At 46.0% G+C, this 18,984-nt stretch overlaps 1 protein-coding gene and 1 pseudogene across 1 annotated transcript in view; both read left to right on the top strand.

Moving 5' to 3' along the window:
- LOC121005970 overlaps positions 1-3,826 on the top strand; it is a 75,236-nt pseudogene extending 71,410 nt beyond the window's left edge.
- Positions 2,412-18,984, top strand: part of RAB19 (RAB19, member RAS oncogene family) — a 136,842-nt gene continuing 120,269 nt past the window's right edge. Inside the window, exon 1 of the mRNA XM_040438831.1 lies at positions 2,412-2,516. The gene's annotated coding sequence lies outside the window, so the exon portion shown is untranslated. The remainder of the gene's footprint in view (positions 2,517-18,984) is intronic.

The raw sequence follows: 18,984 nt of genomic DNA, 5'->3' as shown, positions 1-18,984 counted from the left end.
CTAGCACCAATTCTTGGTGGCTTTTGCTGTTGTCCTTATTTTCAGGTGGAGTCTCCCCTCTGACCCTAGAGGCCATAGTTGTTGCTGTCGCCTCCCCCCTGTGAGGCAGTCTTTGCATGGGCGGGAGACACTCCATTTATGGTTTTCTCCTTATCCCCTTCCTCCATTTGGAGTATCGGCCCTGGCATTCCGGCGGTATCTACACAGCATTTCTCCTTCTAGGCATGGTGCCTTCTCGCTAGTTGTAGTTGTGATTGTGTCTACATTTCCTTCTTCCACAGGGGGCACTTTGCTTATGTTCTGCCATGACACGCTGCGGCTGAGGGTTTTGCTCACTTCTGCTGGGCGTTAGTAAGTTTTCTGTACCTGGTTTAATCTACCGGTTTCTATAGCGCTGGCTTAGCGCCTTGTTCCCTTTACATGTACCGCATTGCCTCTACAATCTACTACGGTGACAGCATCAGCGTTCCCTCCGTGTTGAGTTTCCATATGTGAGTTGTCTACATGGCTCCCCTCACCGGGTCGAGCAGTTGTACTGCCCTTGTTGTCACCCCTAAGTGCTGGTTTTCTACTAAGCCACATCCGCTGCTTCTACTTCTCTCCTTCAGCAGGGAGAGTTGTTGCGCTCCCCCACATACTGTTACTGCCTGCTCGGCCAGTGTTCATAGCCATTGGGTTCTCGTTTGCCCCCTTTCTGCTGTGTGGTGCCTGCGCGGGTGGTGTTGGTTCTGTTACCAGTTTTTTTCTGGGACTTTGTGGCATTCGGGGTCCACACTCTCTTCCTGGCATAATATGGTTCCTGTCTGCAGCTTCCGATTAGGTTGCCAGTTCAGGCAGCCTTCCGTGGAGTATAAGACTGCTTCTCTCTCTCTTGTTCTGGAATTTTTTCTGGTGGGCCATTCTCATGCCTGACTTCCAGGTTCTCTAGCCCTGACTTGTTCGTCATGGTCCCGCTGGAGTGTTCTTCTCTTCTGACAGTCCAGTATGGTGTGTGGGGCCTTTGCCTTCGGGCATCCCTACTTCTTCCTCCATGGGGGGCAAGTTTTGTCACATCTGCAGTTCTTTGGCCCTTGATATCCAGACGCCATTTGTAGTTCGTCTTCTTCCTTTGGATCCAGGCTACGTATTTCTCTCCTGTATTTTCCGCAATCGCTCCATTGCTTTTGGTGACTGTCTTGTCTTCATTCTTGTCCACCTTCTGGATATTCTGCGTGCTCTCCACTTCTTCTGAAGTCTCCTAAGCCGTGACTTATATTTCCTGGGCTGTTCTTTCTTCTGCCCAGCCGGAGCCTCTGCGTATTCAGCTGCTCTCTGGCTGGCCTTCCGGGGAATTGGTCTTCCCGTCCCTTTTCAGGGTTCCTGGTGTGTCTTTCCCCCGCATTTCTGTGTGGGGCCTTATGACCGGCCTTGGATTTGTTCTGTTCTTGTTCCCTCCCCATGCTACTGCTCTTTAACGTCCCATCGTCTTCTGTGTCCCCCAATGATACAAATGAGAAAATAGGATTTTTTGTGTTTACCTGTAAAATCCTTTTCTCGCTGAGTTCATTGGGGGACACAGCTTCCACCCTCTATGTACATTGCTGATTCTACTATATGGGTCCTTCTGGTTCTTGATGATGACCCATCTCCGGTTTTCTTCCTTTTTTATTGTGTTTTGTTGGCTTCTCCTGGCTGCTCCTACTGCTTTTTTACAAACTGATTAACTCAGTGTCTGCAGGAGGGATATAGCTGATAGGAGGAGCTAACACTTTTTTTGCTTAGTGTCGCCTCCTAGTGGCAGCAGCCATACTCGTGGTCTTCTGTGTCCCCCAATGAACTCAGCAAGAAAAGGATTTTACAGGTAAGCACAAAAAAATCCTATTTTTGTGTGCTCCCTTTCTTGCGTTATAGGTCTGCTTTGTCACCTGGATGACGCTTGTATTAGCAACCCCTGCAACGAAGGCTCCAACTGTGACACCAACCCAGTGAACGGCAAGGCCATCTGCACCTGCCCCTCCGGCTACACCGGGCCTGCCTGCAACCATGATGTGGACGAATGTTCTCTTGGTAAGGAGCTATTTAATTAATGAATAACATAAAGTTGAACATTAATAGAAAGTCACATTAACCCTTCTTTCCAATATACAGGTGCCAACCCCTGTGAGCACGGCGGAAAATGCATCAACACCCAGGGCTCTTTCCAGTGCAACTGCCTCCCGGGCTACACAGGACCTCACTGCCAGACTGACATTAATGACTGTCTCTCCAACCCCTGTCAAAACGACGGCACTTGTATGGACCAGATTGGAGGGTTCCAGTGTATCTGTATGCCAGGTGCGCCCATCTGGGGTTATAGGATGATTGGCAGCATGCACCCCTTGTTCTGATCTCGTTATGTGAACTCTTACCCTTTAATTTGTTAGGTTATGAAGGGGAGTTCTGCGAGATCAATACAGACTAATGTGCCAGCAGCCCCTGCCAACACAATGGCCGATGCATCGATAAAATCGACGAGTTTCACTGCGAATGCCCTACAGGTGAGAAAACGGATCGATAGGACAGCGCTTTCTGGCAAGGTTACAGCTAATCTGCACCTGTAGGCATCTTCATTGCATCCGCTCATCAGCTGACATACGGCTTGGAGATGGGTCGTGTAGGCTTTACGGTCAGGGTGATGATATATTGTAATTCTCCATAGGAATGAATGACAGGAGGAGTTTTCTCCAGACAATGGGCTCAGTCTGGATAATGACTTGCGCTCTTCTTGTCTAATATAAGACATAATTACAAAGAATATTTCACATAATGGGCATTAGTTCCTTTGCAGTCAGTCAATAAAAGAAAATGCTGTATCCTGCAGATTCTGCTTCTCTGCTGCTCCATATGTAGCAGTGCTGACTGGTACAACGCTCATGTGCGGCATAGGTGTCGGGGGCAGCGTTAGACGACAAGCAGGAGGCAACATCTAATCCCTGAAAAGATTCTGCAGTCCTGGGATGTGGATATAAAACAAAAGGAAAAGGCGATGTGCTGGGGTCGTATATGTGCTAAGTACTGATTATCCTATACTTGTTATCCGTCTATGTTTAGAATATTCACACTTCTATCTTTTTTAGATTGCTACAAAGTTTTGTCTTCACTTAAAAAGTTGTAAGCCAATGTCTAGCAATAAGTATCAAAGAAGGAATTATCATTAAAATTGACCTGTCGCCTCTCTTGACTGTTTTATTAACCACTTGCATTCCCCATGTAATAACTATTCTGGAGCATCTATTCTTATGACTATGTTGTGCCATTACTTTATTATTCCTTCTCGAAGCTATGAATGAATTACTAACGGTCTGCAATAAAGGTCTAGATGGGTGCTACCAGTTGGGGGGTGTCCCTGCACAGTCTGACACTGGTAGCACTGACTGGATTAGTGTCAGACTGTGGAAGGACACACCCCAACTGGTAACACCCATATGGACCTTCATTACAAACTGCCAGTAATTATTCATAACTTCTAGCAGGAATAATACAGGGACAGTACAACTCAGAGTGATAAGAATAGATGCTCCAGAATTTTTATTACATGTGGAATGCAAGTAGTTGTTAAAACAGCCATGTCAGGAGAGGTGCTGGGTCCTCTTTAAATCAATTGTGCGAGATGGCGTTTTGTCCCTAGATCTATTACTAACTAATCCTGTTAATAATCTATTGGCTTGATTTATTCTTTATGTATCCAGCTGACTTATGCACATGTATGTATGTTGTTTTACAGCTCAACCACTGTAGATCAGTATTTTATGATACAATATTTGAGACAATAACTGTATATATATATTACTGTATATACCTCCTTGGCCCCTATAAAATACAATAACCAATATTTGACATCTATACAATACTGTACACCATTTCACAAGCTAATAAAGCATGCAGAGAGATACGCTATGCTCATGTAGGCCTACCTGTATTCATTTACTGTATAGAGGACAGAAATAAATTTTCAGCATTCCATGAAAACGTACAGAGTTCCTTCACTGCCAGCAGGTCCCGCTATGTAAGTCACTGCGGGACCTACCAGGCAGCAGGGAAGATCACTCAAGCCATGTACATAAGAGATTGACCAAGAATCAGCTTCAAGGAGCAAGTGCTTTATTTTTAACTTTTTTATTTTTTGTTGTCGAGCATTATTTAGAAATGAAAGGGGTTGTCTCATTTCAGCAAATGGCATTTATCATATAGAGAAAGTTAATACAAGGAACTTTCTGATATATTGTGATTGTCCAGATTGCCTCCTTTGCTGGCTGGATTCATTTTTCCATCAGATTATGCACTGCTCGTATCCAGGGGTTATGACCACCCTGCAATCCAGCAGTGGTGGTCATGCCTGCACACTATAGGAAAAAGTGCTAGACTATGCACACTTCCATGGTCCAGGCCAGCACTTTTTCCTGTAGTGTGCAAGCACGACCACTGCTGCTGGATTGCAAGGTGGTCGTAACCCCTGGATATGAGCAATGTTTAATGTAATGGAAAAATGAATCTAGCCAGCAAAGGAGGCAATATGGACAATCACAATACACTACATGATAAATGCCATAAAGTGAGACAACCCCTTTAACTTATAAAGTCTCCATTGACTCCAAATGTGGTTGTTGCAAAACACGCAGATTTACTAAGTGTTTTAATCCTTTGAGAAAATTATTAGGATTAAAGTTATTACGTGGCATTAGACCATCGGAAGTAATGCAGAGCTCTTATCAGATTAGACTGTTGTGCCTTGAAAGTTCATTTGTGGCCAATCTTTCCAACTTGTCTGCTGGTACTACTTCAGTATAGGTTAATATGGCACTCACCAGTACACAGTAGTAAGCATACGGAGCTGCCACATGATTCGGCACAAAATACTTATCGCCAATCGCCTTCCAGTAACAAATAATCAGTAACAAGTCTGCAAGAGAAAAAAGCCGGAATGACTTCCAATATGCACTGAAGATGAATCTGGCAAAGGTGGTAGGGAAGAGATTTGGGTACGTATTGTAACTAGTGTTGAGCGAACTTGCGATTTGCAAGTTAGGTGTTGGGGTTATCTAAGAATTCCGTAACGGATTTTGTTACCACTGACCATAATGGAATCCTATAAGAGGCATTCCGTATTGCATTCCGTCATAATAGATGGCCATACGGAATGCCTCTTATAGGATTCCATTATGGTCCGTGGTAACGGAATCCATTACAGAATTCTTAGATAACCCGAACGGCAAACTTGCAAATCGCAAGTTCGCTCAACACTAATTGTAACCAATAAAATGCATGGTCGTATTAAAGGGCTAACCCGGATACTCATGATTAAGGCCTCATGCACATAACATATTTTTAGTCCGCATCTAATCTGCATTTTTGCGGATCTCATGCAAAGACATTCATATCTATGGGGCTGCAAAAAATGCGGACAGCACACAGATGTTATCCATGTGCTGTCCGCATCCTTGCAGCCGTATGTCTATCCAGCAAAAAAAAAATTGATTATGTCCTATTCATGTCCGTTGTGCGGAATGAGATAGTTCAGGACACATTTACAGACTGCAAAACACATACGGTCATGTGCATGAGGTCTAACTGTGTACATGGTGCAGTAATCATTCTTAAAAGGGATGTCCCATTACAACAACGTAACCCCTTATCAATAGGATAGGGGGATAAGTGTCTGGTCAGTGGGGGTCCCACCGAACAGGGACCAGGGTTGTCCCGTTTGACTGGAGTAATTTTCAGCTCTAAGGATAGGGGATAAGTAAGTGGGGGTCAGTGGGGGGTCCATGTTCCTTGTTTGAATGCAGCGCTGGACGAGTGTACAAGCTACCGCTCCATTCCACTCCAAAGGGGCTGCCGGAGATAGCTGAGCACTTGTATTCATCTGTCTGTAACAGTCCTAAAGTGTTGAATGGAGCAGCAAACGCACATGCATGTCTGCTGCTCCATACGAACAAGGGAACACGGGCTCCTGTTTCTGTCATTGGCAGGGCCCCTAGCACTCTGCGGATAGGGGATAAATTGTTGTAATCCCACAACCCCTGTAATCAAGAAGAATTCGGTTTAACTGGTAAATGCTGCAGTTTTTATAAGTAAACTGGATTATGTTTCTTCTAAATTTGATTCCCATCGTACCTTTTGCATGGGGCTCATATGTCTTTCACTACAAAGGGCGGTGCCGTCACCAGTGCTTTATCCTTCTGTGGATAACAACATGGATCTGTATGTATTGTCTTCGTTGCCTTTTTCCCCCCTCATACAATACAAACATATTAACAGCAGTGCTGCTGCGAGTGCCGCTCCCTTCTCGAACAGCTGATCTGCAGGAGTCCCAGGTGTCGGACCCCCACCGTTCAGATAATGATGACCTATCCAGTTGATAGGTCATCTGTATAAAAGTCTCAGAAAACCCCTTTAAGTAAGTTACTCTAGTCAATAGATAAAGGGAAATCATAAGTGATAGGAATGCCCTTCGATGGTTTATCCATGTTGTCCCGGCCTCCACTTACTTGAAATGAGGTAGCCTGAAGTTATAGCAACATTCAACTTCACCAAAAAAGGGGTCTCCCCTGGAAGATATATTAAAGCGTGTTATGCTCCACATATAGTATGCAATAGCGATACATTTCCAGACGTCAACTTATGACGTGTTTACACAGAGTAACAAGATTGCATTTACATTTACAGTAATGCTCACAACTGACAACACACATATTGTTATATGACGTGCATGGCCTATATCTATATATAGAGCAGTATATATAACATCATCCACCCTGCTGAGCCGTATAAAATGCCTACTGCTTGTTAGACTGTGATATACATCTGCGACTCGAGAAATTACATACAGGTAACCTGTTACCAGTAAGGTCTTCATGTTGGCGGAATCTCAGGCATGGGAGCGTCGGACATCAGAAGCTGAGCTCCGCCCTCCGCCCTCACCGCTTGATCCAGAGCTGGCGTCACACATGGGGGACACCGGGAGAAGTGGCTGGGGGAGATGCTGGCCACGATATTCAGCACAGTGATCCCTGCTTTGCCCGATGGATCGGGGTCCCCTGGTGGCAGCCTTAATAGAGTTGTCTGGAGGAGAAGCGCTTCTGTCTTGGTAACTTGGTAACTCCCAGGCCTGGGGGGGAAAGTGAGAGCGGGCTGACAGCGCTGATCTGCTGCAAAGGAGTTCAAGTTCTCTGAGGTGAAAGAGGTGAAAGCCAAAAGAAAATCCTTAGGTGGAGAAGAAGGTGGAGGTAATATTTGGGAGGTGTGAGAGTGGAGATGTGTTTCTGAGTGGAACCTACCTATAGGACTGGTATGGCACTGACTTGTTCACGATTATTCAGAACCCCCAAACTAACTATAAGCTACCAATTCTCTAATATTGAGGACACCTCCTAACCCCCTGTTTCTTACAAGTTGACCTGTGGATTGAACTGTTGAATGGTGGATTACTCCTTTTCTTGTGAAATTAGTGACTTGTGACACTAATCTACTACTACTAATCCTGAACTAAATCCTATTAGATAAGCTCATATCTGAGGTTTTTTCCTGTTACTCAAAGACGCATCAAACATGGTCAAGGATTGACATGGTATTGGGTAATAGGGAATTGCTAGATAGAAATATAACATCTATAAAATATGTACCCATGGTTATGATAGATGATTGTGCAGTTATAATGGAGATTCGGCCCTCGATTAAACAATATCCTATGATGATCAGATTTAACCCTCATTGGTTAAATTTGTTTAAAGGGCAGGGAGGTATTAAGGAAGAATGGAGGTTCTTTTTTTCTGTAAATAGAGGATCAGCCAATAAACAGGTTGTCTGGGATGCGGCAAAAGCATTCTTGAGAGGTTTAATATATAAACAAGTAAGCAATTGGAAAAAAACTAGTAAAAAATAAAACGCACTTTGCAGAACAGAAATTAAAAAAGGCTAAAGAGTCCTGTGTAGAAGATGCCCCTCACCAGAAAAACCTGAGAAATTGGGAAGAGGAATATAGGAAAGTTAACCACTTCACATCCGCCCATAGGACATAAACATCCTATGGGTGGATGTCTATCTCTGAATGGACGTTCTGAAACGTCTATTCAGAGATGGCAGCTGCACGCTAATCGTGCAGCTGCCGAGCAGGCGGCCCGCTGTCAATGACAGCAGGGCAACCCAGAGAGAAGGCAGGGACAGTTCCTAGGTGTCCCTGCCTTCTAGATCGCGCTATGTGCTTCCTGTTCTGGCCCGGTGGTCATGTGATCGCAGGGCCGGGAGAGTGCAGGAGCTGTCGGGTCTTCCATAGACCTCGATCAGCCCTGCACTGAGGCTATACAGCACAGTATACCGCTGTACAGTCTCTCTGGGGGGTGTATTTCCCCTGTAACTGGGGCTACTAGGTCAGCCCCAGTTACAGGAGAAATCAGCAGTGCAAAAAAAAAAGTGAAGTTAAATGTCCCCCAGAGGTCTTGTATGACCTTATAGGGATGCAAAGTGTAAAATAAAAGTGTTTCAAAAAACAAAATGTGGGGTGTTTCTGTAAACCGCAGAATCAGGGTAATAAATATTGAGTTTTGTTTGGCTCATAACCCTCGATGTGTTAAAGAAAAAAATGGATTAAAATGGAAAATCTGACAAAAAAGTGAAATTTAGAAATGTCATCTCCATTTTTCTTTAATTCTTGTGGAACACCTAAAGGGTTAACAAAGTTTGTAAAATCAGTTTTGAGTAACTTGAGGGGTGTAGTTTCTACAATGGGGTCATTTATGGGGGGTATCCACTATGTAAGCCCCACAAAGTGACTTCAGACCTGAACTGGTCCTTAAAAAGTGGGTTTTGGAAATTTTCTTAAAAAATTTAAGAATTGCTTCTAACGCCATAAAAAAATGAAATGACATTTACAAAATGATGCCAACATAAAGTAGACATATGGGGAATGTTAAGTAATAAATATTTTATGAGGTATCACTTTCTGTTTTAAAAGCAGAGACATTTTAAAATTTTGAAAATTGCAATTTTTTTTTATTTTTGGTAAATTTGGGATTATTTTATTATTTTATTATTTTATAAATAAAGGTGAAATATATCAAATTTACCACTGTCATGAAGTACAATGTGTCACGAGAAAACAGTCTCAGAATGGCTTGGATAAGTAAAAGCGTTCGAAAGTTATTACCACATAAAGTGGCACATGTCAGATTAGCAAAATTAGGCTCTGTCAGAAAGGGGGTAAATGGCCCGGATGTGAAGTGGTTAAAGAAGTATATATTGAAAGATATCAAACATTATTGTTCTTCTAAGGGGCCAGGTTTTTTGCTGAGGGTGAAAGGATAGGTAAATTACTGGCAAATATAATCAACAATTGACAACAAAAAAATAAAATAATTGGATAGATATACTACAGAATAGCAGGGGACAAATAGTTAGAACTCCGGAACAGATTAGTGGGGTCTTTTGGGAATATTTCGAAGATTTGTATGGGTCAAAATCTTTTATAAAAATGAGGATCTATGTCAATAATCTTGATGGCCCTTTAAGAGGCTTGCTGAAGATCAGGGACATCGGTTGGAGGTGGATATACGATTGGAGGAACTGATGGGAGCCTTGAATTAAACCAGAGATAGAAAGGCCCCCGGAGGTGATGGATTACCATTTGAAGTCTATAAGGAGTTTAGTCAGGAACTTCTAATGGAATTATTGGAGGTCCTGATTGAGGCCAAGAGATCACAAAAGCTGTCTGAGTCTATGGAGGAGGCCATTATTTTGATTTTATTTCAAGACACGGAGGCTCATATTGCTTATCTTCCTTTACTGACAATCCACAGCAGCAAAGAAAAAACTTGGAAGATTAACATATCTCCATGGTAACAAACCCTCCTCCCTGCTCCCCTATAAATAGTCTCTGTAACAGGAAACCCTCCTCTTTCTTTGCTGCTGCCACAGTTAAGTACTTCACTGTGTCTTACATTGTAGAGTTTGATATCTGCTTTTATATCAGTTATTTGCTATTGTTTTTTCTAGGGCGCTGGTTTTTTTCCCATTTGTGTTATTTTTCTTGTGGGTATTTTCGTTAGCTTAATTCTTAGCTTATTGGGGGTTTTATCTTGTTTTTTCCCCATAGGTATTGGTTCATATTGCCGCCCCTTGTGGGCTTCTTTTGCCTGCTGTTGTTCCCCTAATTTATCTCTCCTTTGCCTGTCTTTCCTGTCCCCTTCCTTGCGGTCCGCCCGCTTTTACCTTCTATTTGCCCGCGCTCCTCTCCCCTTCATTGCGCCGGCCATCTCCGGTCCGGCTCTTGAGGTGCTGCCGAGATCTCGCCCGTCGCGGGATTCTCGGCGGCCGTCTTACTCCACCTTTCTTGCGCCGTCTTCTTGCTCTGGGGAGCTCTGTAGCCACTCCCCCTTACTTCCGGTTTCGGGGCGCGCAATTTTCTTTGCCGCGCCCCTCTTCCTGCACCCGTCCATCCGTCTCCTCATCGTCTGCGGCGTCTTGCGGGGTAACTCACCCCTGTTATTAACCCTTTCATGACCAAGGGTCATTGATGCCCCAGTGTCCAGGTCAAAATTTACAAATCTGACATGCGTCACTTTATGTGGTAATAGCTTTGGAACACTTTTACTTATCCACGCCATTCTGAGATTGTTTTCTCGTGACACATTGTACTTCATGATAGTCATATATTTTAGTCAATATATTTCACCTTTATTTATGAAAAAATCCCAAATTTACAAAAAATTTAGAAAAATTCACAACAGAAAGTCATACCTAATAAAATATTTATTACTTAACATTTCCCATATGTCTACTTTATGTTGGCATCATTTTGGAAATGTAATTTTATTTTTTTAGGACGTTAGAAGGCTTAGAAGTTTAGAAGCAATTCTTACAATTTTTAAGAAAATTTCCAAAACCCACTTTTTAAGGATCAGTTCAGGTCTGAAGTCACTTTGTGGGGCCTACATAGTGGAAACCCCCATAACTGACCCCATTGTAGAAACTACACCCCTCAAGTTACTCAAAACTGATTTTACAAACTTTGTTAACCCTTTAAACGTTCCACAAGAATTAAAGGAAAATGGAGATGAAATTTCTAAATTTCACTTTTTGGGCAGATTTTCCATTTTATAATTTTTTTTTCTTTAACACGTTGAGGGTTAACAGCCAAACAAAACTCAATATTTATTACCCTGATTCCGCGGTTTACATAAACACCCCACATGTGGTCGTAAACTGCTGTACGGGCACACGGCAGGGCGCAGAAGGAAAGGAATGCCCTACGGTTTTTGGAAGGCAGATTGTGCTGGATTGGTTTTCTGAACGCCATATGTTTTTTATTTTTCTGCAGGGGCTCGTTTTTTGCAGAAAGTGTTGAGGTTTTTATTGGTACCATTTTTGGGTACATAGGATTTTTTGATCATTCATTATTACACTTTATGGGGCAAGGTGACCCAAAAATTGGCTGTTTTGGAACAGTTTTAATTTATTAATTTTTACAGCGTTCATCTGAGGAGTTAGGTCATGTGATAGTTTTATAGAGAAGATCGTTACGGACGTGGCAATACCTAATATGTATACTTTTCCTTATTTATTTAAGTTTTACACAATAATAGCATTTCTGAAACCAAAAAAATGATGTTTTAGTGTCTCTATAGTCTGAGAGCCATAGCTTTTTTATTTTTTAGGCGATTGTCTTAAATAGGGTATCATTTTTTGCGGGACGAGGTGACTGTTTTATTGGTACTATTTTGGGGGTCATAAGCCTTTTTGATCGCTTGCTGTTGCACTTTTTGTGATGTAAGGTGACAAAAATAGCTTTTTTGGCACTGTTTTTTTAATTTTATTTTTATGGTGTTTATCAGACGGGGTCTATCATGTGATATATTTATAGAGACAGTCGTTACGGACGCGGTGACACCTAATATGTGTATTTTATTTTTTCATTTTTTTTATAGGAAAAGGCAATTTCTTTTTTTAATTTACATTTTAATTTATTTATTTATTTTAACTTTTATTATTTTCACTTTTTTTTTATCAGTTCCCTCTTGGATCTTGAAGATCCAGTGGGGCTGAGAGTTGTACTATACTTTGCAATGCTCTTGCATTCCAAAGTATAATACTTCCAGATGTCCTGTAGGTGGCAGCACTGGACGCCTTTGCCATGGCAACCGGACGCTTTTGCAAAGCGTCCGGTTGCCATGGCAACCATTGGGTGCTGCAATCACAGCGCTGCAGCCCCGATGGTTGAGAGAGGGAGCTCCCTCCCTCTATATACCCCATGGATGCCGCAACCGCGGCATCTATGGGGTTACAGGAGAGTGTCAGCATAGAGCTGACACTCTCTGCTGATGGCGGCGGCTCAGTAATGGAGCCGCCGCCATCACACACAGCAGGGGGATCGGGGGCATCGGGGATCGGGGGTAGCGCTGGAAAGGGGGGGGGATCGGGGGGTACGGCCGCCAATATTGAGGGAGGCTGGGGCAGGAGGGGCGGGTGAGACTGAATGCATGGGGCGGGGAGGGGGCGGACCGCATCAGGGCAGCTGCCTCTAGGAGATGAGCTGCAGGCGGACACAAGGGGGGGGCACAGCCACAGATTGGGGGCACAGATCGGGGGGGGGGGGGGGGTATTACGAGGACCCTACCTGATTTCATGCTCTGATCTGCAGAGCGCAGATCAGAGCATGAAACCGGCATTTTTTTCACTGCCGCGATCCGATTGGTTAGTCTGCACAGACTAACCAATCGGATCGATTGTCGGCAAGGGGCCACTCTGATTGGTCCCTTGCCGGCATTACTGCACTGTATGCTGTCTGTGACAGCAGCAGGGCAGGGGCAGAAGCTTTAATCCAAGCGCTTTGCAGCGCTTGGATTAAAGAGCTGCCAGAACGTTTATATACGTGGTAGCTGCACAGGGTATGTGCAGCTATCACATATATATACAGATTGCAGTCGGGAAGGGGTTAAGTTAGGTGGCGTTTTTTTTTTTTTTTTTCTCCACCGTTCTTCTGCCCCTGCGGCTGAAGCTTCTGCCCCTCATTGGCGGCTAGCTCCAGCCCTGCTCACCCCTCCATATATATCTACTGTGTCCCTTTGTGCCTGCAGCCATGTCCCAATTGCCACCCAGGCAGGCGTAGTCCGAGTTTACTGAGGTGGGATCCCCCTCCCATCCTACAGTCCCGGGTCCCAGTGGTACTCTTTCCACTTTGGATCCGTCCCTAGCGGACGCATTCCAACGGTCCGTCTCAGAGGCGATCATGGCAGCTATGGGGTCTATGTCCCACTCATTAACAAAATCTATTGCTGAGGCCTTTCAGGCACAGCCCCCTCCGTCTCTGGTTGCGTCCCAACCTGATCCTGTTTCCCATTCTGCCTCCAGAACCATGTTGACTGGTGTGTCTGCCACCCATGAGAGCGCGCCAGGATCGCGCAAAAGAGCCTTGTCCCGCCAGGCAGAAAAGGCAAGGAGTTGGAAATGCGCTAGAGCGCAAGTAGATTACGCTTCCGGATCCGATTTCGGTTCCGAGGATGAGGAGGTTAGATATGAGGATGCGGAATTCCCTGACGCAAACCTGTCAGACTCCCAACCCGACCGGCCCCATACCATTTCCTCCGCTGCGGCGGCAGGGACTTCGGCGTCAGAAGCTATACAGGGCCAGCCTTGTCCCTTGACCGACCCCTCAGGGGAGCCGTTGTTCGACCCAGATTCGTTGCACCACCCAAGGTCTGCTGAGTGGCTCCCTCTGGACCATGTAGCTCAGTATCTAGAATCTAGGGTCCGTTGCCCTCTTAGTAAGGAGGCCCGCAACAAACTTAAAGCCGAATGCCCTCGGCCCTTGATTGCGAACAAAGTTTGCGATACGCCTGTCGTGGACCCTAAGATGGCCCAATTCCTTGCAAAATCCGGCTTGAATCCCAGAAAGGGCTTAGAATCTGCCCTCAAGGCGTGCCAGGACAAACTCTTGGACGTGTTCGGCCCTCTTACAAAGATGTTTGAAATGGCTGAGACAGCTAGGGCGACTAATGAGCCGATTGATCCGGAGGAGCTCCGTGGTTGGGCCCAACGGGCCATATGTATAGCCGGTAACGTCAATACCTCCCTCTCAATTGAGCGACGAAAGGCTATTTTATTTAAAATCGAGCCTAAGCTTGCGGATTTAGCCCTGTCCGAGTCAGGTAGTGAGGCACAGGGGCTCATTTTTGGTGAGTCGTTCATCAAATACATGGGCAAGTTTGTTGGTGCATTCACGGCCCTTGACAAGGCCCAATCCTCGATGAAGAGGGTATTCCAACCCCGTTTCTCTAGCAGGGCCGGCAGTTCCAGGGACTGTCTGTCCGGCCGCTCCTCTTTTTAGACCCGGGGCTCGGGTCGAGGTTCCTACAATCGCCACTCCTTCACCAAGAGGACCTCCTTCCAGGATTCCAGGCAGCCAACGGGATTCTTTCCGTCACGAGGTGCCCCCAGTCGTAGAGGCTTCAGAGGGAACTATGGCTCACGTCGACCCTTCGGTAAGTACCCCACCTCTTCTTCTTCTTCTTTCTTCTCCACATTGTGTAGGGGGCAGACTCCGACATTTTTCTCGTGCATGGTCTGCTATCACCACAGACGTTTGGGCGTTATCCACGATCCTGGGTTTCCACATAGAATTGGTGGGTTTTCCGAACCTGTGTCCTCCTCCCCATCTGATGGTCATATCCTCGGAGTCCCGCCTTCTCATAGACAGGGAACTCAGGGAGTTACACTGAAAGGAGGCGATCGAACGCGCTCCGGGCTCTCCCAGCGGCGTCCTGAGCACTATTTTTCTGGTTCGAAAAAAGGGCGGTCAGATGCGCCCTGTCATCAACCTTCGTCCCTTGAACAGGTATGTGCGATATCGGCACTTCAAAATGGAGGGCATTCACCTCCTCAGGGATCTTCTACTCCAAGGGGATTGGATGGTCAAGCTAGATCTCAAAGATGCATATCTTACCGTCCCCGTGGAGGAGTCCTCCAGAGACCTCCTTCACTTCCTTTGGATGGGAGAGAGCTGGCGCTTCACCTGCCTACCCTTCGGCCTCTCATCGGCTCCGTGGTACTTCACCAAGCTCATGCGACCGATGGTTTCCTGGCTTCGCAGTCGGGGGGTGAGACTTATCATATACCTAGACGATATCCTCTTGCTGGCTCAGGACCGACGGACCCTTCTGTTACACCTGGACCTCACTTCGAATCTGTTATCCAGGCTGGGTTTTCTCATCAACTACGACAAATCGGTACTGATCCCGGCTCGGGTCATGGAGTTTCTGGGTTTTTCCGTGGATTCGATAGCGGAGACGCTCAGCCTTCCGACGATGAAGATCAAGGAGATCCGCAAGGAGTTGCGCAAGACACTGGAGGTACCACAGATTTCTCTACGACATCTAGCTTGGATCATCGGCCTTCTGTCCTCATCCATCCAGGCCATTTTCCCGGCTCCTCTACATTATCGGGCCCTGCAACGCCTGAAGATAGCACATCTGCGCGAAGGAGCATCGTACGCGGATCTTATATCCTTGGATGCGGAAACTCGGGACAAGATTCGCTGGTGGATCGGCAACCTTCAGGCCTGGAACGGGAAAGCGATCTGCGGTCCTCGCCCGGATTTTACAGTGGACTCCGATGCCAGTCTGCTTGGCTGGGGGGCTGTCACGAGGGTGTCAAGAACCACGCCTGACTCCGTTATACCCGGGGTCAGGAAGTCGCAGCGGTTGGCTGCGCGCTCTATGTAAGATAGGGCTGTTTCCTTATGGTAGCTTTCTGGGTTTGCTTTGCAAACCCTTTTGGCTCACTCAGGGATCCGTAGCTCCTTCTCCTCAGCTGTTCCTTGTCCAGCACTCCCAAACCTCCTTATATTCCCCTCTCACACTTCTCTGGTTGCCAGATATAGAGCTTCCTGCCTGGACATCTATTCTGACCCTCTGGAGCTGTGTTGCTGCGTTCTCTGGTTGTTGGTCCAGAACGCTACCCTCCGGATCCCTGTTGGACCTTTGTGGTCTGCTGTGGTTGCCCACCTGGGTGTATGTGTTTGTCTGTATTGTCTGTCCTCTCCCTGGTGTTTCCCTCTTAGTGTCAGTGGTGCGGACTAGCGATCCCACCGGCCCGTTCACTATCTAGGGCTCATTTTAGGGAAAGCCAGGGTTTAGGCACGTGATCGCTGCATGGGTGAGGAACCCGTCTAGGGACGTCAGGGCAGTCAGGTGCCAGCTGCAAGGTGAGTCAGGGGTCACCACCTTACCCTCTCCCTTGGGCAGGGCTTTCCCTTTTCCCTCCCTGTGCGTGACGCCGGTAATTACAGGGGCTCACTGCGAAGGCATATCGACAGGGGGTCGTTGGGCGGTGGAGGAGTCGCCGTTGCATGTCAACGCTCTGGAGCTTCTGGCGGGCTCTTTTGCTATCCGCAGTTTTGCGAAGAACACGGCCAAGGCTTGCATTTGGTTACGCATGGACAACGTGTCTGCTGTCCGTTATGTCAATGCCATGGGCGGTACACATTCACCCATTCTCTCGCATTTGGCCAAGGAGCTCTGGTCTTTCTGCCTGAGTCAGGAACTTACAGTCAGGGCGGAATACCTACCAGGTTCGCACAACATCCAGGCGGATTGGAGTTCTCGTTATCTCCGGGATGCCAGCGTCTGGAAGTTAGACTCGCGGGTGTTCTCTGCCATGTTCTCGCTCTGGGGTCCTGCTTGTATCGACCTGTTCGCTTTCCGCTTGAACAAGCAACTACCACTTTTTTTTAGTTGGCGTCCAGATCCGGAAGCGAAAGCTGTGGACGTGTTTCTTCAGAACTGGTCCGGATTCCTTCATTACGCTTTTCCTCCGTTTTCAATGATTCCGAAGGTCCTGAGTCAGGTTCGTTTCCAGTCAGCGGAGATCATCCTGATTGTCCCGTTTTGGACCACACAATCGTGGTTCCCCTACCTGTTGGAACTCCTTACCCTTCCACCCGTTCTCTTGCCGGTCCTTCCAGACCTTCTCAGGAGACAGTCGGCATCCTCTCCTTCTGGACGGCTTCCTTCGCCTGCTAGCTTGCAGGGTATCGGGTGTTCCCATGATAGCAACGGCCTTCCGGAGGCGACTCGGAGATTACTGGAGGAATCTTGGGCCCCCGGCACCAGACGGGCTTACAGAGCGGCCTGGAGATCTTGGGCTAGTTGGTGCCTGGGACGGGATTTGGATCCTGTTTCGGCCTCTGTAGCGGATATCCTGCGGTTCCTTACGTCCCTCTTTGAGGACCGGAAAGCCTACCGGACTATTAATCTCTTCAGGTTGGCTATTTCTTCTTTTTACCAGGGCTTTGATAGTCGTCCTGCAGGCCAACATCCTTTGATATGTCGTTTACTCAAGGGTTCTAGGATGTCCCATCCTCCCAGGCCTCGTCTCTCTGCCACGTGGGACGTTTCGCTGGTTCTCAATTTGCTCTCTTCCTGGCCATCCAATTCGGACCTCTCCTTACGTCAGCTGTCGGCTAAGCTGGTCACTTTGTTTTGCCTCATCTCCTGTAAGAGAGTTTCTGATGTTAGAGCTTTGGATTATGACGCCAGATTTTTCTCTCCCGAAGGCGTCACCTTTGATATTTCTCGGAGGACTAAGACTCAGATTCGTTCGGTTTCCTTTCAGTGTTTCCCTGCAGTTCCGGCTCTTTGTCCGGTGTCTTGCTTATGCGAGTATGAGGCTAGGACTTTATCTCATCGTGTTAGTGGGGTTCCTCATTTGTTCCTTTCCTTTCGCCGGCCTTTTGCTCCGGTTGTCACCACGACTTTGGCCCGGTGGGTGAAGTGGGTTATGTCCCTGGCAGGAGTAGATACTTCTATTTTCTCCGCCCACTCTGCTCGGAGTGCGTCTTCCACTTCTATGATCACGGCGGGTGCTCGCCTGGAAGACGTCATGAAGGTTGCGGACTGGTCCAGGGTCTCCACATTTAAAGAGTTTTATTTTCGTCCTTCCCCACATGTGTTTGCATCAGTCATTGATCAGCTTTGACCTCGCAATATGAGCCTCCGTGTCTTGAAATAAAATTGTATGATTTTGCTAGTTTATGACGTAAAGTCATGATTTTATGAAAGACACAGAGGCGAGTATTGCCCTCCCTCTATCATTTGTCCCTTCCCCATTTTTGAACTTATTCAGGTTGATTTTTATTATTGTATTATTTATGCTTGTATTTAAGCTGCTTGTGTTTTGATTACAATTGGTATTTCTTCTCTGCTGATTTACATGCGCAGGTTGCTTTGGTGGGTCTTAGTATCCCCTCTATGTGATTTTGTGTTTCTGTTTCTTTCAGGGTGACTAACTACTCATCTCCAGTCGGACGTAGTCTGATCAGCCTTAGTGGTTCCAGTTGCGTTGTTCCAGTTCGGCCAGTTCGCGGCTGTTGTTCCGGTGTTCCTGTAGAGTTGGTGTGGCATCTGCCAAGAAAGAGGAGGGTTTCCTGTTACAGAGACTATTTATAGGGGAGCAGGGAGGAGGGTTTGTTACCATGGAGATATGTTAATCTTCCAAGTTTTTTCTTTGCTGCTGTGGATTGTCAGTAAAGAAAGATAAGCAATACTCGCCTCCGTGTCTTTCATAAAATCATGACTTTACGTCATATACTAGCAAAATCATACAATTCCTAAGGTTGAAAAAGATTTACTAAATCCAGAGTCATATAGACCAATCTCGTTATTAAATACTGATATTAAATTGTTGGCTAGTGTATTGGCAGATAGGCTATCAAAAGTAATAAAAACAATAATAAATGAAGATCAGACAGGATTTATTCCAGGGAGATATATTCTAATATTAGAAGGTTGTTTATGAATATAGAAAGAAATAAAGATAGTAAAAAAGCAATATTGTCACTGGATGCAACTCAAGCATTTGATTGTGTAGAGTGGGAATACTTATGGGAGGTCCTCAAGCATTTTGGATTTGGATTTGGTGCTCTTTTTTTATAAGTTAGATTAAGCTCATTTATTCATATCCCAGAGCGCGGGTAGCAGT

The sequence above is a fragment of the Bufo bufo genome, chromosome 1, assembly GCF_905171765.1.
Source record: "Bufo bufo chromosome 1, aBufBuf1.1, whole genome shotgun sequence".
Lineage (NCBI taxonomy): Eukaryota > Metazoa > Chordata > Amphibia > Anura > Bufonidae > Bufo > Bufo bufo.
This window is presented reverse-complemented; position numbering and strand designations above follow the sequence as displayed.